The sequence below is a fragment of the Scyliorhinus canicula genome, chromosome 20, assembly GCF_902713615.1.
Source record: "Scyliorhinus canicula chromosome 20, sScyCan1.1, whole genome shotgun sequence".
Classification (NCBI taxonomy): Eukaryota; Metazoa; Chordata; class Chondrichthyes; order Carcharhiniformes; family Scyliorhinidae; genus Scyliorhinus; species Scyliorhinus canicula.
The window spans coordinates 52,631,675-52,656,927 of record NC_052165.1 but is presented as its reverse complement, the minus strand read 5'-3'; the positions used below and the strand labels follow the sequence as shown (position 1 = coordinate 52,656,927).

Genomic DNA, 25,253 nt, shown 5'->3' with positions numbered 1-25,253 from the left:
GTGAAAAGAAGGTGAAAAAAAAGTGAAAAAAGGTGCGTTGGTGGGAAGGAGAGCGGATTGAATGGGTTAGGATGGAGGAGGAATCCTGTAAGGGGTCTGACTTAAGGGCTATGGTGATGGCAGGATTGCCAATGGCACCGAGCAGATACTCAGAGAGCCCGGTGGTGCAGTCCAGGGTAAAGATCTGGCTGGCTCTGTTGTAAGTTGATTAAAACCACTGTTCATATCTTAAAGCACGTGTCTCGTGAATTGATGGTCTCATCAATTTAATCTACTTAAGAAACAGTAAGGAACAATCATAGAATCAGCCCTCAAGCCTGAGCGATTGGAACTCGACCCACAGGATGCAGAGGCAAAAGAAATCTTTTCGCATTGGCTCCGATGTTTTAAAGCCTACCTGGCTGAAGCAAGCACAGCTGAAACGACGGAGGAGCAGAAACTTAGCCTACTGCGCGCGAGGGTAAGCCACAGAATTTCCACTCAACTAAACTGTACCGGCTCATATACTGAAGCCCTAGCGCTACTCGACAAAATGTATGTGAGGCCTGTAAATGAGGTCTACGCGTGACATGTGTTTACTACTCGCTGCCAGCGGCCTACGGAATCACTCGAAGAATTCCTCAGAGAACTAAAAACTCTATCTCGGGACTGTAACTATCAGGCTGTAACTGCTGCAGAGCATAGAGAACTTGCTGTCTGCGATGTCTTTGTTGCAGGCCTGAGATCAAATTACGTGCGCCAGCGACTGCTGGAAAAGGGGGCCCAAAATCTTGAAGATACTGTTGAACTTGCTACGACTATGGAGGTCTGATTTTGCAGCCTCACCTCGTTACCCGTGGACCCCGCGACCCCGTCATGGGCCCCCGACCAGCGACTCCCCCAGGCTTGCGCCGCGCGTCCGCCCAGCCACAATGCTGCCCCAGCCTGCCACTTTTGTGGCCAGCCCCAGCACCCGTGGCAGCACTGCCCAGCCCGCAACACGACCTGCAGTAGCTGCGGGCGAAAAGGACACTATGCCAGAGCGTGTCTGGCGAAGAAAGTCCCAGCCTCTAACCCTCCTACGGTTCAAAGCACTCGTTCCCTGAATTCACAGGCCCGCAGACCCCGAAATGCTGCAGCCTGTATGCCGACTCCACCCCCACCCAACATGTGCGACTCATGGGGGCGGCCGTCTTGGCAATCCTCCTCCATGCGGCCGGCCATGTGCGGCTCATGGGGACGGCCATCTTGGCAATCCTCCTCCATGCGGCCGGCCATGTGCGACTCATGGGGGCGGCCATCTTGGGATCCATCCCCTCCAAACTCTGAAACTTACCTCGACGACTACGAACTCAGAGGGCAGTCATCACAGGGCCACTCCAGCACAGCTGATCGAGCCGCCGACTACCCAGCGCAGTCACACTGGACCAATCGCGGCCAAAGCACCTCCACAACTCGATGGCGACAGTCCAAATCAGCGGGTACAGCACGCTGTGCCTTTTCGACTTCGGGAGCACTGAGAGCTTCGTACACCCAGATCTGGCAAGACGCTGTTCGCTCCCCGTTTTCCCTGCGCGGCAAACTATCTCCCTCGCTTCGGGCTCCCACTCTGTTCAGATCCAAGGGTGCACCGCCGAGACTCTCACAATCCAAGGCGCTAGCTATTCTAACTTCCAACTCTACGTCCTGCCCGAACTCTGCGCCCCACTCTTATTGGGACTCGATTTTCAATGTAATCTCAAGAGTCTCACCCTCAGTTTCGGCGGACCCCTACCCCCACTCACTATCTGCAGCCTAGCCACGTTGCGAATCTCCCCCCTCCTCTCTTTGCCAACTTCACCTCGGACTGTAAACCCGTAGCCACTCGCAGCAGGCGATACAGCCTGCAGGATAGGGTGTTCATCCGATCGGAGGTCCAAAGGCTCCTCAGTGAGGGGATCATAGAGGCCGGCAACAGCCCCTGGAGAGCTCAGGTGGTGGTCGTCAAGACCGGGGAAAAATTCCGCATGGTCGTAGACTATAGTCAGACCATTAATAAATTGACGCTCCTCGACGCGTACCCCCTCCCCAGGATTGCAGACATGGTAAACCAGATCGCCCAGTATCGGATTTTTTCCACGGTGGATCTGAAGTCTGCATACCACCAGCTCCCAATCCGCCCGGAGGACCGCCACTACACGGCATTCGAGGCCGGTGGCCACCTCTTCCATTTCCTCCGGGTTCCCTTTGGCGTCACAAATGGCGTTTCGGTGTTCCAACGAGCAATGGACTGAATGGTGGACCAGTACGGGCTGCGGGCCACGTTCCCATACTTAGATAACGTTACCATCTGCGGCTATGACCAGCAGGACCACGACGCCAACCTCTACCGTTTTCTCCAGACGGCTCAGAAACTAAATCTAACAAATAACAAGGAGAAATACGTTTTCCGCACGACCAGACTAGCCATCCTCGGCTATGTCGTGGAAAACGGAGTCCTGGGCCCCGACCCGGACCTCTTAGAACTCCCTCTCCCTCATTGTCCCGAGGCCCTCAAACGGTGCTTGGGATTTTTTTCCTATTACGCCCAGTTGGTCCCTCAATATGCGGACAAAGCCCGCCCACTCTTTAAGGCCACACTATTTTCCCTGTCAGCTGAGGCGCGCCAGGCCTTCAACTGCATCAAGGAGGACATCGCCAAAGCGGCCATGCGGGCGGTGGATGAATCCACCCCCTTTCAGGTTGAGAGCGATGCCTCAGAGGTAGCTCTTGCAGCCACATTAAATCAGGCAGGGAGACCAGTCGCATTTTTCTCCCGAACCGTCTCTGCTTCGGAACTCCGACACTTGGCAGTCGAAAAGGAAGCACAAGCCATTGTGGAGGCTATTCGTCACTGGAGGCACTACCTCGCAGGTAGGAGGTTCACCCTCATCACCGACCAAAGATCGGTTGCCTTCATGTTCGACAACTCGAAAGGGGCAAAATTTAAAACGATAAAATTCTGCGGTGGAGTATCGAACTCTCCACCTATAGCTACGATATTAAGTATCGACCGGGGAAGCTCAACGAGCCTCCAGATGCCCTATCCCGCGGGACATGCGCCAGCGCACAGAGCGACCGCCTGAAAGTCATCCACAACGACCTGTGCCCGAAATCTGCCTTTCTCCACTGAGGAGGTAAAAGCTGTCACCAGAGACTGCCCGATCTGTGCGGAGTGCAAACCGCACTTCTATAGACCAGACAGGGCCCACCTGGTCAAGGCTTCTAGGCCCTTTGAACGCCTTGCGATCGATTTCAAAGGGCTAATCCCCTCAACTAACAGGAACCTTTACTTCCTAAACGCTTTAGACGAGTTCTCCCGCTTCCCCTTTGCTATCCCGTGCCCCGATATGACCTCCCACACAGTCATTAGGACCCTGCATAGTATCTTCACCCTGTTTGGTTTCTCCAGCTACGTACACAGCGACCGGGGTTCGTCCTTCATGAGCGACGAGCTGTGTCAGTACCTGCTCGACAAGGGCATCGCCTCGAGCAGGACTACCAGCTACAACCTCAGGGGGAACGGGCAGGTGGAGAGGGAGAATGCGACGGTCTGGAAGACCGTCCTACTGACCCTCCGGTCCAGGAATCTCCCAGTCTCTCATTGGCAGGATGTCCTCCACGCTATTAGGTCCCTCTTATGCATCGTGACCAATCAGACCCCTCACGAGCGGCTCTTTAGTTTTTCCAGGGGCACTACCACGGGGGTCTCTCTCCCAGCATGGCTGAAGACACCGGGCCCTGTACTCCTCAGGAAGCACGTCAGGGCGCACAAAACTGACCCCCTTGTAGAGAAGGTGTGCCTACTTCACTCAAACCCCCAGTATGCCTTCGTAGAGTTCCCTGATGGACTTCAGGACACCGTATCCCTCCGGGACCTAGCTCCCGCAGGATCCAGCACCCCCATTATCACTGCCGAGGTACCCCTCACTCTACACCCCACCCAGCTGCCCCCTCGCGCTCCTGAGCCCACTAGCTCGCTACAATTGTTTCGCGCACCCACACTGACTAGCTCCCAGCGCCCCCAGTCCCTAGTCGAACCAGACGGGTATGGAGCTTGGACGTAATCGCCCCCGGAGTCTGCCATCGTACCCCAACCCACAACACCCATCCAGCCACCACAAGAGGCTGCAACCCCGGTGCTCCGCAGATCGCAGCGGATGACTCGACCACCGGACAGACTCAATTTGTGGACCACCACCCCTGCAGGACTTGATTTTTTTGTAGGTGGTGAATGTGGTGAATGTAATTCACACTGTAATATATGTGATACCATATTATTGTAAGCGCAGTTGCGTTGCCCGACCACTAGGGGGAGTAGCACTGGGAATGCATAGGAGTTTGTACAGGGCTCCACCGTTGGCTCCACCCACAGCTCCTCCCCCTGGACTGCTGTATAAAGATCGATGCCCAGAGCCAGCCGACCAGTTTATCCTGGGTTCATCGTGTTACAGGCTGGCTCTGTTGTAAGTAGATTAAAACCACTGTTCATATCTTAAAGCACTTGTCTCATGAATTGATGGTCTCATCAACCAGTTAGTAAGTTTCAAATCAAAACACATTTATTATACACACAGTCAATCACTACTCATGCATAAAACTCTACTTACTAGACTATCACTAACACTAAAGGCCTGTACTTAGCTTTCAAATGGCCCACCAGGTCAGAGGAACAATGGCCTTTGTCCGGTTCTGAGTCTGCAGGTTTAAAGCTGGTATGGACTAGTAGCTAGGACTCGTAGCGTGCGTTGACTGGAGACTTACTTGGTTGCTGCAGCTGCTAGGCAGGTCTCTCGTTGCTGAGAGTCACGGTCAAGAGTTCTTTGAGAGCTGCCAAGAAGATCGAACTGAACTTGGGGACTCTATTTTATAGTCCCCAGGGGTGTCGCGCCCTTTTGGGCGGCCCCCGGACCTGGTCCCATTAATTGGACCATGTCCCAATCATTTCAATCGATTTCTCCAATACTGGAGCTGTTCCCTGATCGCTGGGCGGTTCCTATGTGTCCGTTGGCCTTCCTTTGTCCTGGCTCCCGCTGGCGCCGGGGAGTCTGTCTTGGTCCCGATCACTTCAATGTATCTAATTGTTCCTGGGGATTGCTCATTAATATGTAGATGGCTACTGGTTTCGGTTCTGTCTGGGTTTTGCAAGTCTTAATACACAGGAAACCTTGCACCTGCTTGTTTTCCTATGCCTGGCCAATTTTCCCTGCATTCTTTGCGGGCATCCATTTTAGAATCGGGAAGTGGCCACCCCAGGTGGCTACACTCCCTCCTTGTGATCCTCAACGCGAAGCGTGAAGGATCACATTACTGCGGTGTCTTCATTCCCTGATCCAGTGAACACTCGTCCTTGGCCTCTACACTGACTATAACTCTGCAATAAAAAATTTTTAACTAACAATTCTAAGGGGCGCTATGTCATAAAGGGACATGCATTACAAAACAAGAACTGGAACCTCTAACTATCCTCAATAAACTACTCTGACTTAAATCATTCAAACATACTAGCTTCCTAACAGTACAGAAATAGCAGCATTCAAATTTTCCTCTGGTTTGGCAGTCAAACCCAGAGTTTTACAATCCTTTGGTCACAAATGAATACATTTCTTTATTTACAGATGAAGACGCACAAACAAAAACAAAAGTTCTTTATTAGATCTCAAGGGATTTGGGGGCCTGGTGGAAACCGAAAATAGGGGATCTTATCCTGTATACCGGGGTGCGAGAGCGGTAGGCTCTCCTTCGCCATTTCTTCATGCGAACAGTCTGTACGATGCTGCAGAGTATTGCCAATGCTAGAAGTGCTTCGACAACATACAATAGGGAGTACCATGTGATAAACTTATCACACCATGTTGGGGTACCGTTGGTTGTTACTGGGCTCTGGGTACCATGGGGGAGTGAATCATTGACGGCCGGTGGAGTGGGGGTGAGGGGGTTCGCGTTTGCGCGCAACCAAATGCTTAAAGTCCAATACAGAAAGATGGAGGTCGTCTTCATCTTTCTCTTCTCTTCTCTTCTCGCTTTCCTTCTCTTCTCTTCTCTTCTCTTCTCTTCTCTTCTCTTCTCTTCTCTTCTCTTCTCTTCTCTTCTCTGGAGCTTCTGGAATTCTGTGGATACAAGTATAATTTCTGTTATTATCTTGCTTAAGATCTCGTGTGTTAGTATGTCTGTCCTTTAGTGCCAATTACTCTTTATAATTGGTCACCATCTGTGACTCCTTCATTTTTTTTTAAAACCGAATTTCAGGACCAGACATACTTAAAAATAGTGACACAGTGCGAGCCGTATCGCAGCCTGTGCAATTTACCATCCAAATGTTTGAGGATGTAAATAGCATGAGGGGAAGCAACCGAAGGGTTACCTTAAAACAAAACAAAACTTTTGAACCAAAAGAGCCAAAATGAGGTGCGTATGGGCCACGACGGGTAAGAATTGGATGGAATCCCCGGTAGGGCGGGCTGTGCTGTACCCGAGCTTAGCTGACCAGAGGGGGTCCTCAGACAGGGCGGGGACCACTGCCGTTTCTCCACTGCCTGAGTAACCGGCAAGAACGGGCAAGAATGTAGCCATCGTGGTGGGTTGCAGTAGTGTCTCTACCGACAAATCGGAAGACCAGTTACGAATTAGGTGCTGGCAAGTTCTCAGCGGTTTCTGCTGAGGAGCTGGCCGTCGAATCAGAAGAGCAATTATGAAGTGCGTTCTGGCAAGCTCTTAGCGGTTTTGGCTAATAGGCATGCCGTCAAGTTCTCATAGGTATCTGCGGACAAATTTGGCGTTGGGCTGTGGAACTGTTTAAATGCAAATAAAGAACATTTGACAAACACAAATAAACAAACATGCAACGAATATCGTGCAGGTTCCATCAGAAAGGACACCGTTTCTCTCTTAAGCGGTTCCTTTTTAAAACATCATCTGGACACCTCAGTTATCTGTTGCGAACAGGGTCGCAATGGGATTCTCGTGTTGGGAGTCAGACTCAATGTCATCCTCTTGTCCCGGATGCCATACTCTTGTATGGCTAAGGGTTGCCAAAGCTGCGTGATGTGACTTAGGGTTCATCTCATCGTTCCGGACGAGCCTGAACGAATTGTCGCGGTGCCAAATACTTGTGTCCAGTTCTGTGGTAATGGAGTCGGGGTCGTCATTGTAGGGCGGTGGTTCTGGGTGTGGGGTATTAAGGAATGTGATCAGGAAGGGATCAGTCGAATCGTGTTCAGATTCGCTGGGTGTGGGACCTGTTGCAGGGGAATAGTAGGAAGGTTTACTGTGGCTGAAGTCTGTGTCACTGTCGCTGCTGATGCTGCTTGTGGGCATTCCAGGGCGGAGTGTAGAGTTAGGGGGCGGAATCTTGGTTGAGGCAGTGGATGGGCTGGTCGGGCTGGGGGAGGGTAGGAATGCGTTTCCTGTGGGCGGGGCGTGGTCTTCTGCTGCGGCGAGCATGACGTGGTGTGCGCGGTTGGACTGCGAGCCATATGCCTTGAGCTGGTTAATATGAAACCACGCAGTATTTCCGTTGGGGTACTTTATTTTATACACGGAGGGGCTTACTTTGTCCGAAATGGAGTACGGACCTGAATACTTGGGTGACAGGAATGTGCTGGGGTTGTAAAGGGATAGCATCACCTGCTGCCCTACTGCAAACTCAGTCTCATGCACTGTCTTGTCGAAACAAGCCTTGCTCTGTTTCTTTTTGGTGCCTAGTTTTGCTGCGGCTTCTCGCTGAGCCGTTTTAACATTCTCTACGAGCTGTCTTACTGCGTTCTCGTGGGTGAGGGCCGTTACTTCGGGGCTGGTCAAGTCAAGTTCCAATAAATATTCTGTGCCTTTCATGGGGCGTCCGGTCATGAGAGTGTGGGGGGTGTAACCTGTGGATGTGGAAATTGTGTTTCTTAAAAACATGAGAGCAAATGGGAGGACTGAGGCCCAAGTACTGTTGTTCTGTTGAACCATCTTTCTGAGGGTGGCTTTTAGGGTCCGATTCATCCTTTCCACAATACCACTTGACTGGGGGTGGTATGCGATGTGCAATTTTTGGGTGATGCCATATATAGTGAGGACGTTTTTCATCACACGTCCCGTAAAATGGTCGGATTCAATGCTGCGGGGGAGTCCCCATCTCGTAAAGATGTGGTGGGTCAGAATTTTGGCGGTGGTCTTCGCGTATTTGTCCTTGATGGGAATGCCTCTACCCATTTTGTAAATGTGTTGATAACCACCAACACATATTTGTAACCATTTCTGCAAGGGTCCTATAAAATCAATCTGGAGGTTAGTCCAGGGGCCATTAACGGGGTGGTGTGGCTAAGTTGAGCTTTTTTCGCATACCTGTCCAGATTGTTCTGGGCACAGATCAGACAATTCTCAACATTGTAGGTGATATCTGCTTTTAAATTCAGCCACCAACAGAGCTGCCTGAGGTGGGCTGTAGTGGGCTCAATTCCCTGGTGTCCATAACTATCATGGAACAGACAAATGAGTTGATTCCTGTCCTGCTCAGGAACCACATAAAGAGTGTCTTTCAGGATCACACCGTCATGTGTGGTCAGATAAAGTTCTAAATTTATCGTACGGTGCTGGGAAGTTTCCTTTTAAAATCTCCCTGAGATTTCCATCTTGTTGCTGGGCCTGCGCTAAATCTTGGATATTGGTCTGCGAGACCTGCACTGCGTGTACTGGGGCACTTTCGGTGGGGGGGGGTTCCAAAAATAACCATGCCTGGAGCCTGCTTTAGCTAGTGCGTCAGCTTTTACATTTCCAGGTGGGGAAGAAAGGTGGTGACTGCGAACTTTTATGATTCCATACGTCCTGTCCTTTGCTTGTTCCAAAATATGTCGGAGTAATGGGGCTGATGGGAGGGGTTTCCCGTCTGCGGAAACAAATCCTCTTGCTTCCCACAGGGGTAGGAATTCTGTTCGGCTGTTGCAGACATATAGGCTATCCGAGTATATGTCTGCTGGGCTGGGGAACGAATCTGGGTGATCTACAATATACGCAATGACTGCCTGCTGCCTGCGAGCCTAAGTGTCCTGGTAGCTTTAATGAGATTTCTTCTAGGACATGTCCCTGCGCATCCTCTACATAAATTCCACATCCTGTTATGCGTTTCCCATCTAATACAGTGGAAGAACCATCCACATATATTCTCAGGGGTGCGCACGTGTCTGTGGCCTGGGGTCTCTGGGGTGAACTACCTATCTTCTTGGGAGGCATTTTAGCGATGAAAGGGCCTGTGTTATGGTGTGGTGAGATAATCTCACATTCATGGGGGGTGCCTGGAGGTTGTCGGCCAGGAAAGTGTGGGTTTTAGTCCTTTTAACAGTGATGTCCTGTCTCTGCAAAAGAAGGGTCTATCTGGCTGCTCGGATCTGGCTGACTGTGCCGTCCTTAAGTCGTCCGTCAAATAAAAGTTGTGTGGGGGTGTGTTCCGTGAGGATTATGATGGGGTTTAGTCTGGTTATATATGAAAAATATTGAACTGCCCAGAAAACTGCGAGCAGGTGCCTTTCGCAGGCAGAAAGTCCCTGCTCCACAGGATCTAAAACAGTTCCGCGCCTAGGCGCTGATATACCTGAAGCTTGTTGCCTTCCCAGGTACATCTCCTCATCTGCCTCCTCTGTTTGTTAAACATTTTGTTAAGAAAGTCAACTAACTACTCTGTTGACCATTGGATCAGTAGGGCTGATGCTTTACCTTCCTCCGTCACCATCAACTCCTCCTGGTGCTTGGATGTGTGAACCCTGGCGACCTACTGCTTCCTGGACCTGGAATACCTGACCATGAAGTGCCATCCATACTATCTTCCACGTGAGTTCACTTCAGCCATTATCACAGCGGTCTACATCCCACCCCAGGCAGAAGTGAGGAAGACGCTGGACGAACTGTACACAGTTATAACAACTACGAAACAGAACACCCGGTGGCCTTGTTAATCGTGGCCAGAGACTTCAACAAGGCCAACCTCAAGAATGTATTGCCAAAATTCCACCAGTACATCTCCTGTCCCACCAGATGCGACAACACGCTTGACCACTGCTACTCAAAAATCAAGGGTGCCTGCCGTTCCATCCCCTGACCGCACTTTGGGAAATCGGACCATAAGATGGTTGACCTGGCATACAAGAAACTCAAGCGGGAGAATCCAGCTGAGAATGTCATGCAGTGCTGGTCCATGGAAACAGAAGAGCTCCTACGTGACTGCTTAGAGACAGTGGACTGGTCCATATTTAAGACCTCAGCAACCAACTTAAATGAGTATGCCATCACCGATCCGCAGTTCCATCCAATGATCTCACCAGTGGAGTATAACTTTCCTCCACCACCTCTGCACCATTTTCATCCAAAATATCCACCCGGCAACCAGAGAAAAAGACCAAAAAAAAACACCTTGAGCAGGAGCTGCCAAATGTGCGACCATTCACACAGGGCCCCCATCTGAAGTCTGCCTTGACAAGTCTAATATAACTTGCTCCCTGATTGGTTACATGCTACTTTAAGAATCTGTCTCAAAACCATTCTACGAGTTCTTTAGCCGGGCTACTGTCCCTTGAATAATTATCATTGTTTCCATTAAAAAATGAGCATTACCTTCAGTAACCCTGAAAATTAATGGTCCTGAATTCCCTGGAGTTGGGCAAGTCACAGAATTACTCTTTTATTATGAAGGGAATAGATAGGATAGATGCGGGCAGGTTGTTTCCACTGGCAGGTGACAGCAGAACTAGGGGGCATAGCCTCAATATAAGGGGAAGTAGATTTAGGACTGAGTTTAGGAGGAACTTCTTCACCCAAAGGGCTGTGAATCTATGGAATTCCTTGCCCAGTGAAGCAGTTGAGGCTCCTTCATTACATATTTTTAAGGTAAAGCTAGATAGTTTTTTGAAGAATAAAGGGATTAAGGGTTATGGTGTTCGGGCCGGAAAGTGGAGCTGAGTCCACAAAAGATCAGCCATGATCTAATTGAATGGCGGAGCAGGCTCGAGGGGCCAGATGGCCTACTCCTGCTCCTAGTTCTTATGTTCTTATGTTCTTATTAGAGATTTTTTCGCCCTGCTTTTAGCTCTAAAATGTCTGCGCCAAAAATTGCTGACAGTTCATGTTGATAACAGGATGGTGAGGACAATGGGGCAATAGAGTAATTAGAGGCACATGGTGTTACTGAAGAGGAAAGAAAGATGAAATGAAAAGAGAGAAAAAAGCTAGAAATGAGCAGGAGGAAAATTCATTAAAAATTTATTATTTTTGAAAAATCTGTATGTTTAATTTGTGACTTGGGAGGAATAAGATTTCACAGTTTCAATCGTTATTTTCTGGGCCAAAGGAACTGAGTAACATTGCAGGAACATAATTTTCATTATAATAAAACAATCATTAAGAATCAGCCGTAACTTGGCATGTCCAGTCTAATTTTTTTCAACAGTGCAAATGCAGCAATGTCTGGAAACCCAAGCAAGGTTGATGATGAGCTCCAATATTAACAAGTGGAGTGGCACAGATTGCCCAGCAATTTGTGGCCATTTACAGCTCATGGGCCATCTGCCTCTCACCACAGTTTGCTGATAATGTATGCACGAACAAAGGTGGCACCCTAAATTCACTAGTACTCTCGTAACAAATTTTGGCCTAACTAAAATTCATTATTTATGCAGAACATCCTGCCATATTTTCCAAGGCGTTTAAAATAAGATACTTACCATGTAGTTCTCTATTGCACATGCCGACGGTGTTGAAAAATGCTTTGAAAAAGCTATTAATTTTAGAAACTGGTGAAGATATAAATCATTGATTCTATGCTTAAATCCATAAAATGTCATTTGTTCCTGAATAGCTGGGTGGGAATCTCCGTTTCAGAAACTAAAGGTGCGATCTTCCGGCCTCGTTGCCAGCTCTGATGGTTCCCCATAGTCTGCACCATTGTGTCGATGCTCTGGACGATGCTCCTCAGTGAATGGGACACATCCCCCAGTGACCGGGTCAGCTCTGCAGTGCCTCAGCCATGCCCACCTGCGACTGGGACAAGCTCCGCAACGCCTCGGCCTTTCCCATGTGAGAGTGGGACTTGTCCCACAGAACTTGATCAAGGTCAGCCTGGTACTGGGTGACATCCCCCAGTGAGGCAGACGTCCTGGCCCTCCAGCACCCGCTCCTCTTAGGAGATTAGGATTCTCAAGACCGGCATTTCACTGCCAGTCTGGGCCCTCTCCCACGAATTATGGGAGAGCTTTTCCTGAGGGGACACAAAGGGGACATCGTTAGCCACACGTGGGGTTCACAGTGAAGGGAGGGATGGGGGTCGTTTGGGGGATGCTCTCTTTTTGGCGGGGGGTGGGACGTTGGTGTCTTACTCACTCGTGCTGCCCTTCTTCGGAAACTGGAGGCCAGTCATCCTGATAACACTGCCTGAGCCTACTGCTGCCACCACCTTGTCACGGGCTGCACTGGCACATGGCTTACCCTCCGGGACCTTCAGGGGAACAGAACATCCCTCCTGGCATTCACCTCGTTCAGGAGTCTCCCCAGGTCAATATTCCTGAATCTTGCCGCTGGTCTCCTCGATACCCTTGTTGTGAGCTGGATGGTATTGGCTCTGAGCAAGTGCAGCTTAAGTGTTGCTCGACATTGTTAGCGGGGGGATGGCGAGTGCGGTGCCAGCAAATCAGCTGGCGAGTGGCATTCGGGGCGGGATGCCTGTGAGGCCTCGTTAAGTGAACCGATTAACGTTGAATACTGTTGCCGGTCTCTCTAGCCCGAGCGCCGGGGAACTAGCAGCAATTCCTGTTCGCTACAGTACTTGGAAATATTTCCGGAGAATCGCGACCTGATCATATTTTTTAGCACTGTGGAGCTGAACTCCGAGATTAGGCCGCCGTTTTGGAAGGGTGTCCTGATATCTAAGTGAGCTTCACCCCCCACGTATGGGCAATGACACCCCCCATACACATGGACACTACCCCACACCCCCCAAGTGAGAAAACCCCGCTATGGGGTCCCTGGGGGTCCTCCCTCTTCAGGCCCCAATCAAGCCCCCTTACAGCATCCCCTCCCTTCTAGGACCCCCACCCATCAAACCCTCTAACCTCCTGGAAGCCCCTACTTACCTGCCTTGCACTACTCCACCCTTCAAACCCTCCTCCACCCCCTTTCATGGGCATGGACACCTTTCCCCCTGATCCTTAGTAGTGCCACTGTGGCACTTGGGCACCCTTGCACTGGCATGCTGGCACCCAGGCAGTGCTCCTGCACGTAGGCCTTATTCAAATAAGGGCAAGTGGCGCTGGTTAGTCTGCTGTCGTTGATGGTCCTTAATACGAATGCTATTGTCTTGGGGAAAATGGATCTTTAATGAACTGCGAGTTTCTTACCAGGTCTGGTTTCTTTGCACAATACACAGAGGCTGTGTACCTGTCTGTTTCCCAAATTGACCACAAATCCCATAGTCCTTTGTAAGTGGCCATTTTAAGTGGCTCCATTCCGTCCTTTTGATCCTGAATGCTAAGCGTAGTGGATCACAGTCTTGATCCCGTAGTCTACCTTATCAAGTCAGCCACTGGTCAGTCAGTTCAGGTCCTACTCTACTCTGTCCTAGAATTCATTCTACAATTTTACCTAATACCTTATCACATACATTCATTAAATCAATTCATTACTAATGGCTATTTTATATCTAAATTAAAGTCATACAAATTAATTTAACTTAAATTCATACTAAACAGTTAGTTGCTAACGAAACTTTCTATGCTACACTCGTGCTGCTGTTTTTACATAAAGAACTTATCTGTAACACAAAATCTACAAAACTTAAACTGCAGCACCACATTCTTCTTATCACATTTCATCAGTACAGAGGCACAAAGCGGTTGTTACAGTTTTTTAAATAAGTTGTACGTTCTTAATAGAGCTCTATTGGATTCAAAAGAGGGGAGCTCGAACTGTGTATATAGGGGGCCGGGAGGCTTTTGCCTTCCATTTACGGAGTTTGAATGTAAGGACTAGACTATAGATTACTGCAATCAGGAGGAGGGCCTCTGTTATGTATGAGAGTGGGTTCCATTTTGCAATGCCTTCCCACCAGGTGGGGGTTTCGGTCTCTATCTTTCACAGTTGTTGTGTGGTATCCTGACTGGAGGTGGTCTGTGGGGTGGTGTCACTCGGGGCTGGCTTAGGTCCTACTCTAATTATGTGCATTGCCAAATTACCTTTAGTGGGTGTCCCGGGGCTATTTTGTCCGATTTTTATTTTTCCTGCAATTTTCTTTAAACATCCAATTTTGGAGCGCCCTTCGTTAGTAAGTTCCCACCAATCTCCTTTTTCAGTTTTGCTAATGTGACATTCTGATGTGGTCCCGTTGGTAATTCTGTAAATTGTCCGTTGGTTATGGCACCATAATATGCTTTTGTTCTTATGCACCCAGAGGGTGTCACTCTCACATTCCCCTGCATCTGGGGGACAGTACCACAGACCTCCGGGCTGTGGAAAGTCTTGGGTATCTCGTGCTCGGAGTTCGGTAAGTGTGGCAACTTTCCAGACGAAGATCATGGGTGCTGGGTTCATCCTGTGGTATCTGGTTTCCGTGTTATCCTAGGGAATCAAGCAAAGTATCATGTCAATATCGTAGGTTAAATCTGTGTGTGTTAATCTCTTTCTCTTAGTTCCAATTTCCCTTTATGATTGTCGCCATGTGTGACTCCCCCATTTTTTCTTTTTCAATAATAAATTTTGGAGAGATACCAGAAATGCAAATCTAAAAAACAGAAGTCAGTGTTCAAGTATCTCACAGCTTGTGTGGTCGATGCTTAGAGTGGGCGGACACTTTCTTCGACCAGTCTCCATCTTACTCACAACCATGGGAGGTTGGTGCTTTGCTCAACCAGCTGAATTTTAGGGCGGCCAGTTTTATATATTTCTTAGCCACCATCACATTTGGCCTGGGGTGTAACTAGCATATGGAGTCGGTGTAGTGTGACTGAAGAAGAGAGAAAGAACGAGAGAAATAAAAATGAAGTGGCATTGCTGAGGTGTCCCTGCCATGAGAGGTCACAGTGTGCATGGGGCAGCTGGGACCTTCCAGCTGCTGTGGGTGGTGTTCTCTTTCATATCCGGGGGCTGGTCTAGCTGGTGGTGGGGGTCTCCAAACAAAGTGTCCTGACTGCCCACAGTTGTAACATGACCCCCGGGGCGCGTAAGGTGGAGCAGGATCTCTGGTGTACTGCTCCCTTGGGTATGGTTCCCTGGGATATTGGACTTCTCCTCTACCCTCACTTATCCATGCGGGTACCTGACTAGTCCTAACTAGATGCATGGTGGCTTCCTGGCCATTCTGTTGTATCTGTTCCTGCAGTGACTGTTCCCATGCCCTAGATAAATATCTCAGTACCTATGCTTCATTTTGTGCCTGTTCTGTGGGATCGAAGTTTACTCAAGTCTAAAAAGACCTGCTTCTTTGGCATGCAAGACAAGAGTTCGGGTCCATTTGGTAGTGTGTTCAGCATCGAGGTTAGCGCGGTTTAAATCTCCAAATATTGCCTTAAATTGTATCCCGAGGCGACCGGCAAAGGCAGTCGGATGTTCCCCTTTCCTCTGTCTACATTTGTTCAAGCCCTCCACTGGATCCCCTTTATTGTATTCGATAGCGGCTAGTATGGCATCCTTCATTTTGTCCGGGGTCCCCCCTCCTACATTTTGGGGCTCAGGTAGAGCTGATCATACGGATTGTCTGAGGCTCATCACTATCAATTTTACTTCCTCCCTCTCATCTAACCCGTACATAACCTTTTGCTAGCACACCTCCTCGAAGAAGCTATATGGGTCTGCAGTGGGCTGAAATGGAGTTATTTAGTAGGGTGCTGTAGGTGATATCTGAGCCTGCTTGGTCTCTAATCCTTCTCTCTGTCGTTATCGGATTCATGGGTGTCGGGGCAGGGGTGGGGATGTGGTAGTCACCACTGATGTATATATTGTATATATAGGATGTTGATATAGGTGCTTTACGGTAAGGCCCCTGTACTACAGGTACAGGGGTAGATCCCTGCCTGCTGGCTCCGCCCAATAGGTGGAGTATAAATATGTGTTCTCTCTGTACAGCAGCCATTTCGTCAGCTGCTGTAGGAGGCTACAGATCTCAGTGTAATAAAGCCTCGATTACATCCTACTCTCGTCTTTGTGTAATTGATAGTGCATCTGTGCGACCTGTGCAGCCGGCGGTGCTGGTGTCTTTCTTTTTGGTATGCGTGGCGGCTGCTTTTGACTTTCTGTCCCTTTAACATACATTTGCGTGCTTTCAGTTAACTCTTCCCAATCTGTCATCTCTTCCGCATCTGTCTCGTCTGTCGTGAAGACACACACAAACCATTCTGAACTGAAAGTAACGACTGGAGCTTATCTATCTTCCGCTTGCATTTAACGTGGTCAACGGTGCTCTGCCTTTGTTCTTTAGTGAACTGGTAGAGCACTCGTAAAGCTGCCTGTAAATTGGTGCATTTCTTCGTTAATTGGGTGACCTGGTGTTCAGTCTCCTCTCTTATCAAGACTGCGCGCTGTGTGTCTTGATAGGCCTTGTCGTACTGCGTTTGGAAGCTGCTAAGGTGTACTATGCAAGACTGGTGGGCGTGTTTAACCTCGGCGATTTCCCTGTCTTTGGCGGCGAACCTCTCCCGGAGTGCCTCAATAATGTTCTCACTTTCTTTACTGTTTCGCTCATTCTGTTCCTCCTTCTCTACTAACTGCCTGTGGAGCGTCTCGACGACCTCCTCAGTGCCTCGCAACTGTGCCAAGCAGCACACTATTGCCAGTGGCTTTCTGAACTTTGCGACATTCTTCTTGTATACCATAAATTCTTCCACCAAGTCCTATCTCCCCTGGACCTGACTCTGTATTTGCACAAAAATCCGACCAAAGGGGCCATCCTTTCCCCTTTAAATACTTTCTCAACACATCCTCCCATATGGGGCACTGCTCTGATTTGTCGACTTTGGGTTGCTGCTATGGATTCATCATTCTCTCTGTCATCTGCGCTGCCATATTCCATATTTACGGCTATATTCTGGTTCACAATCCCTCTAGATGAGTTTACCTTACCCTTCCCTGTTAGTTGCTCATGCGGTTCAGTGCACACTTCCGAATTCGATTATTTGGTCAATGTGAAATGTACTCTTGTGGTTCGTTCTCTTTCCCCAATTTAATTCAAAGTTGTGAGAGACTTGGAGTAACAGAGTCACTTCTAATCGAGGTCCCGTCAGAATCGCCAATAAATGTTGCCTTTTTACCCTAGGTGAACCACAAGCTGTTTCTTATATTGACCAAATGACCATACAACCAGTATGTTAGCTCAAAAACAGTTTATTAATAACACAGGACTTGTATGTCTATGCAATAATACTCCACGCTCTGTACTAAACTACACCTAATAACTAAGATGACCTTTACTTAACTTTGAGTGACCAGCACTGTGCGAGATAAGGCCTTTATCCGGGTGCACGTGGTCAGTTGGAAGTTGATGGGTTCGTCTCAACTGGGCTCGTCCTTCAGGAAATGGTCGCGGAACCTTGAACTTGATTGTTCTGCTACAGTTGTTCATGCACAGGCCTGTCCCAAAAGAGGCCAATCTCTAGTGCGCAGGTCTTTTTATCCTTTGTCTCTTTCTCGCCCTTTTGGGCGGTCCTTACTCCAGATCCAATGGATCGATAGGGTTTTGATCACCCTCATCGATCTTAGCCAGTTAGGGGGCAGATACCTTGATGGCTGGGCGGGTCCTAGCTATCATTGTGTCCAGCACGTAGGCCTTTCCAAATAAGGGGGGTGGCGCTGGTTAGTCTGCTATCGTTGATGGTTCTTCATGCGAATGCTATTGTCTTGAGGAAAATGGTGTTCGATCTTCGATGAACTGGGAATTTCTTACCAGGTCTGGTTTCTTTGCATAATACACAGAGGCTGTGTACCCGTCGGTGTCCCAAATTGACCACAATTCCCATAGTCCTTTGCAGGTGGCCATTTTAAATGGCTACACTAACCACCCGGTAGCCTAACCCCAAAGAGCATTGACTCGGGTTCATAGACTCATAGAATTTACAGTGCAAAAGGAGGCCATTTGGCCCATCGAGTCTGCACCGGCCCTTAGAAAGAGAACCTTACTTAAGCCCACACCTCCACTCCATCCCCGTAACCCCACCTAACCTTTTGGACACTAAGGGGCATTTAGCATGGCCAATCCATCGAACCTGCACATCTTTGGACTGTGGGAGGGAACCGGAGCATCCGGAGGAAACCCACGCAGTCACGGGGAGAAAGTACAATCTGCACATAGTCACCCGAGGCCTGGGTCCATGGAGCTGTGAGTGAGCAGTGCTAACCACTGTGCCATTTTGCTGTCCTTTGTTTTTTAAATCGATGGCTGTCTCAAAGTGTTTTGGAACCTATGAAGCAATTTTGAATCGTTAAGTGTTGTTATCATAGAATCCATACATTGCAGAAGGAAGCCATTCAGCCCATTGAGTCTGAACCTACCCTTCAAATGAGCAATCAGCCCATGTCCAACTTCCCCCCCCCCCCCCCCCCCCCCACACACTTCCCTATCCCTGCAACCCCATAACCTAACCTGCACTTGCCTAGGCACGAAGGGCAATTTATCATGGCAATCCATCTACCCTGTACATTTTGGACTGTGGGAGGAAACCGGAGCACCCGGATGAAACTCACGCAGTCATGGGGAGAACGTACAAACCCCACAAATAAATGATCTTAGCTCTTCACTATTGGTGGGGTTTTTTGCAATTTGAATTGCCTCTGTTCTATCTTGGGTCAGTTCTCTTTTGCCTTTTGAAATTTTCTGAACCTGAATAGATTACTTCATTTTGAGCAATTTGTGCTTAGGCCATAGTGGCTTTGTGGCCCCTTTGACTGAAGTGATCCAATAGCACATGTAAATCCATTTCATGATCTTCTACCTTAATAGTGGTGAACCATCAACCTCCTGAAGATTGTTTTTACAAAACAAAACACGCAAACATTTATAATAACATAGTCTATTTTAGTTTTTCTTCCTGCAACTGGAATCCCTCTTCATTAACAGTTTCTTTGGACAAGAAAGTCTCTGCAAGATCCATCTATTTCTATACGCCTCGGCATTTTTCTTTAAGCTCAGATACTTTAGTTCAATCCGATCATAGAGCCCCTTGTAATTCTCCAACACAGGAGCATTGGTTATCACAGCCTTTAGATCTCAAATGCCCATTGACACTCTGCTGTCCACTGAAATTTGCAACGTTTCTTCAGTAAGACTGTCAGTGGAGCAACCACGCTGCTAAAATTTGGCCCAAATTTCCGGTAGAATCCACTCATGCCAAGAAATCGAATTACTTCTCTTCGTTGAGGGTATTGGAGATTTCCCAATAACTTTTTTTTCATATCTCGTGGGACCATTCGACCCTGTCCGATTGTATGGCCAAGGAAAGTGATTTGGGCTTTTCTATATTCACTTTTGGCTAGGTTTACCACCAAACCCATCTCCTGAAGTCGATCGAATAACTCCATCAGAAGCTTTAAATGTTCTTCCCATGTCTGACTGAAAATCACCAGATCGTCGATGTATACCGCACAATTGGGTAATCCTGAAACAACCTTGTTAGTTAACTGTTGAAATGTGGCTGGGGCATTTTTCATGCCAAATGGCATAAGTTTGAATTGGTATATACCATCTGGAGTCACAAAAACTGAGATCTCCTTCGCCCTTTCGGATAAAGGTACCTGCCAGTAACCTTTAAGTAAATCCAGTTTGGCAATAAAAGCTAATTGTCCCACCTTCTCAATGCAATCCTCCAAATGTGGGATAGGATAAGAGTCCATTCTTGTAACTGCATTAACCTTTCTATAGTCCACACACAACAGTTGGGTACCATCCGGTTTTGGTACCATCACTATGGGGGAGCTCCATTGGCTGCAACCCACTTCAATTATACCATTTTTAAGCATATTTTCAATTTCCTTGTTAACCTGTGCCAATTCTAAAGGGTTAGAACATAGAACATAGAACAGTACAGCACAGAACAGGCCCTTCGGCCCTCGATGTTGTGCCGAGCAATGATCACCCTACTTAAACCCACGTAACCCGTATACCCGTAACCCAACAATCCCCCCATTAACCTTACACTACGGGCAATTTAGCATGGCCAATCCACCTAACCCGCACATCTTTGGACTGTGGGAGGAAACCGGAGCACCCGGAGGAAACCCACGCACACACAGGGAGGACGTGCAGACTCCACACAGACAGTGACCCAGCCGGGAATCGAACCTGGGACCCTGGAGCTGTGAAGCATTGATGCTAACCACCATTATACCGTGAGGTACCGTGAGGTATATGGACGTTGTTTAGTTGGAACAGCATTTCCCACATCTACATCATGCATAGCCATTTTAATGCTTCCCAACTTATCTCCACAAACTTGCCTGTGTGATATCGATAACTCTTTCAGGTCAGTTTGTTTTTCCTCTGGAAGGTAACTCAACAATTTATCCCAATTTTTAAGAACATCCTCGTTTTCCAGTTCAATTTGAAGGATGTCAAATTCAAAGTCATCTGGATTTGGCTCTACACTTTGAGTTAGAATCATTAAAACCTCTGCCTTTTGCTCTCTTTTCATCACATTTAAATGTTGTCCAGCCAATTCACCTGCTCTATTTAATAATTCCCTAAAATGTGACACGTAATCCAATAATGTAAGTTCTGTCTGCTCAATTACCAATTTTTCCTTGATCAATTTAAGTGGTCCTCTTACCTCATGACCAAAAATTAGTTCAAAAGGACTGAATTTGGTTGATTCATTAAGTGCATTCCTAATTGCAAACAGTACAAATGGAATTCCTTTATCCCAATCCTCTGGACAATCTTGACAATAATCCCTCAACATTGTCTTTAATGTCTGATGCCACCTTTCTAATGTTCCCTGCGATTCTGGATGGTACGCAGTTGATTTAAATTGTTTTATTCCTAAACAATCCATAAGTTCTTTGAATAACCTTGAGGTATTGTGTTTCTGTGGGTAGTCTATATCTAGTAAAGAATTTAAGTAACTCCTCCACAATCTTTCTTGCTGTAATATTGCGTACTGGAATGGTCTCTGGAAACCTAGTGGACACATCCAATATAGTCTAAAGATATTGATTACACTTTTCGTTTTAGGAAGCAGTCCAACGCAATAAATTAAGACCCTTGAAAAAGGTTCCTCAAATGCTGGAATGGGTATTAAGGGCCCTTGCTTTGGTTGCTTGAGGTTTCCCTGTCATTTGACATGTGTGACATGATAAACAAAATGTAACTACATCTTTATGTACTCCAAGCCAATAAAACTTTTTTTGTATTTTAGCTTGAGTTTTCCTTACTCCTAATGACCTCCCATTGATATCTCATGTGCTACTCGCAACACTTCCTTTCTATACCCTACCGGCAATACCACTTGATGAACTTCTGTCCACTTTTCATCCGCCTGTATATGTAAAGGTCTCCATTGTATAATCAACACATCATTTTTACGGTAATAACATTCTGGTATACACTCAGATTCCTCTTCCATGTATGCTTTCTGATACATCTGTTTTATTTCTATATCTTTCTATTGTATCTCCGCCAATTTTCCTGAACTAAAAATATCCGCCTCATCTGCCACCTGTTTTGTTCTTTTCCAACCATCTAATCAAAAATTGTTTCTGATAATTGAACTTCAACTTCATCTTCATTCTTTGATTTATGCTCTTGCCTTAACCTGTGACTTTGCGACATTGTTACTACACAATCCAGCTTTGTTTGAATCAGTAATACCCACATGTCCTGTGGCCATTTCATTTGTTTAGCTACCTTCTCAAATGAAATTCAAAAGGTTTCTACCTCCTTCTCATCAAACCTTGGCAATGGTTGGACATATTTAAATAAATCCCCACCAAGCCTTCGACTATGACGCTCTTTCTCTTTACCCTCATCATTATCCTCCAACTGCACGTTTCTCTTTACATCTGCCAATTTTAACTGACTGTCATGTTCCATAGCCATTTTCTGAAGTTCAAACTCGCTTTCTTATTCCCTGTCCTCTCTCTCTTTTTCTTCTTCCCTGATCTGTACCTCCCTTTCTATTGTTGTTCTGCTCGGGCTATTCTTTCTTTTTTTCTTTCTTCTCTGTCCTTTTCTTTTTCCCTCATTTTGTATTCAAGCTGCATTAATTTTTTTTTCATGTTCAAGTTGTTTAATCTGTAACTGAACTTTTGCCATGTCTAATGAGTCAGACTATCTCAGGCAATTTTAAATGCTCAGCTACCACCATAAGTACCTCTTCTTTTCGTATGCTGTCAGGTAATGTTAACTGCAATGTTTTTGCCAAATCTAAAAGCCTTTTTTTAGTCTCTTCATAAGGTACTGCGTGTGACCTTCTCCACCCCCAAAAACTTCTGAGCCTCTGAAAGAGCCATTTTCCACAACACACTCCCTACTTAAAATGGAATACCACATCTGAAAAGCAAACACAAATATGCTCACCCCTCACTGAATTAAGTTCACTAAGCCAACTCAATGACAAAAGATAGACTTTTATCCCAGACAAGCCCCCAGTTGATTATGGGCCAGGGTTTAGAGAACATCAACGTATATCATGGAGTTCACCTGACCCACAACTTTTAATAGATTTTGGTTATGGAGAGCACAAGGGCCACTTTACTGGTGTGATGCAACAGAGAACCAAAAGTATTTTTAAACAAAAACAATGTTTATTCTATGAATCCAGGTAACATTTTATGAACACACAGTAAACATCTTATCAACTACCAACTCTGATAACCCCCCAAAAAGATACAGTACTTTGTCGGTAACCCTTATTAACATTCGTAAAAACATCCATAAGCCAAAAACTTTTTAACAAAGACAGGAGGTTTGCATTCCTTACAGAAACAGGTATTACTTGGAAATCATCAAGTGATCTGGAGACATTCTTTATCATGCAGAGAGACCAAACATACATCTGCTTGGTTTGAATGCAGCTCTCCAACTGAAAGAGAAACTAAAACAGAGCCAAAAAGAGCTTCCGGCTCAAAACAAAAGTAAAAAGCAGAATCACATTCCAGTTCCACCCACACAATTACATCACTGCAGTCATTTGATCAAACACACTTTTGATAAGGGGACTCTCACATGACAATATTCTCATTTTCTCTTTGACTCTGACTTATTACAGTCCACACCACTTGATTTGATCTTTATCTTTCTTTTTACTCGTTTGTTCCCAAAGCTTCCGAATATCATCAGCGGTCCATTGTCCTTTATAAGCATAATGTTTTAAAGATTTTTGTTCAATGTCAGTGCCAACCTTAGCCAAATCAAGTTGTTGTTCAATATAACTTTTCGTGGTCTGAAATATCTTCTCTAAAGAAATGTTTGTTGGATTCTGATCACCATCATAGGTCACTGACGATACCATGGCTGCCATGTTCAACTTTTCAACTTCACAACAGTGTTTCTAGCCCGGGGCCTGCAAGCTGCAGATCGATTCACCTAGTTCAGATTATCACAATGTACATATCTCTAATGCTATAGAGCACGTATATAACATATGCGACTTGAGCCAATTCACTCCAGATACATTCAGTTCATAAAAGAACACAGGAAGTCACCTGATTCTACACATGGTCACAGATCTGCAGGTGTCTTACCTCGCCTCTGCAAATCTGCTACACTGCCGCCAATACCCTGTCAAGACGTTCGGTATCTTCCTCCGTTGCTCCCCAGGGTCTGGCTCGTGAAAACTGTAAAGTCTTCTTATTTTTCTTCCAAAAATAAGGTACTCAGTCCAATTGAAGAGGTGTCCAAAACAATCTTTATTTTTAAGAATTTACTTAATACACTAGCATAAGAGCTGAATCAAAAACTTAGATCAAAATAATACATAAATTTGTCAGACTACAGCAAAATATCATTGAGAAATTAACATAATAAAAAGGTAAAGAAAATACATAGAACATAGAACAGCACAGCACAGAACAGGCCCTTCGGCCTACGATGCTGTGCTGACCACTGATCCTAATCTGAGATCAACCTGACCTACACCTTTTCAATTTACTGCTGTCCAAGAGTCGCTTAAATGTCCCTAATGACTGTGACTCCACCACCTCCACTGGGAGTGCATTCCACGCACCCACCACTCTCTGTTAAGAACCGACCTCTGATACCGTGGGCAGCACGGTAGCATAGTGGTTAGCACAAATGCTTCACAACTCCAGGGTCCCAGGTTCGAATCCCGGCTTGGGTCACTGTCTGTGTGGAGTCTGCATGTTCTCCCCGTGTGTGTGTGGGTTTCCTCCGGGTGCTCCGGTTCCTCCCACAGTCCAAAGATGTGCAGGTTAGGTGGATTGGCCATGCTAAATTGCCCTTAGGGTCCAAATTGCCCTTAGTGTTAGGTGGGGTTACTGGGTTATGGGGATAGGGTGGAGGTATGGGCTTGGGTGGGGTGCTCTTTCCAAGAGCCGGTGCAGACTCGATGGGCCGAATGGCCTCCTTCTGCACTGTAAATTCTATGTAAAATCTCCCCAAGACCTTCCTCCAATTATCTTAAAATTATGTCCCCTCGTGACAGCCATTTCCGCTCTGGGGAAAAGTCTCTGGCTATCCACTCTATCCATGCCTCTCATCACCTTGTACACCTCTATCATGTCACCTCTCTTCCTTCTTCGCTCCAATGAGAAAAGCCCTAGGTCCCTCAACCTTTCTTCATAAGAAATGCCCTCCAGTCCAGGTAGCATCCTGGTAGATCTCCTCTGCACCCTCTCCAAAGCATCCATATCCTTCCTATAATGAGGCGACCAGAACTGGACGCAATATTCCAAGTGTAGTCTAACCAGGGTTTTATAAAGCTGCAGCAAAACCTCGCGTCCTGAAACTCAATCCCCTGTTAATGAAAGCCAACACACCATACGCCTTCTTAACAACCCTGTCAACCTGGGTGGCAACTTTGAGGGATCTATGTACGCGGACCCCAAGATTCCTCTGTTCCACACTTCCAAGAATCCTGCCTTTAACCCTGTATTCAGCATTCAAATTTGACCTTCCAAAATTAATCACCACATTTCTCGAGGTTGAACTCCATCTGCCACTTCCCAGCTCAGCTCTACATCCTGTCAATGTCCTGTTGAACCTAAACAACAGCCCTCGACACTATCTACAACTCCACCAACCTTCGTCTCATCGGCAAACTTACTAACCCACCCTTCCACTTCCTCATCCAAGTCAT

General features: G+C 47.0%; 1 protein-coding gene across 4 annotated transcripts in view; it reads left to right on the top strand.

The window, feature by feature from the left end:
* The window catches only part of cacna1c (calcium channel, voltage-dependent, L type, alpha 1C subunit), a 1,225,933-nt gene that overhangs the window by 163,263 nt on the left and 1,037,417 nt on the right, over nt 1–25,253 (top strand). The window lies entirely within an intron of this gene.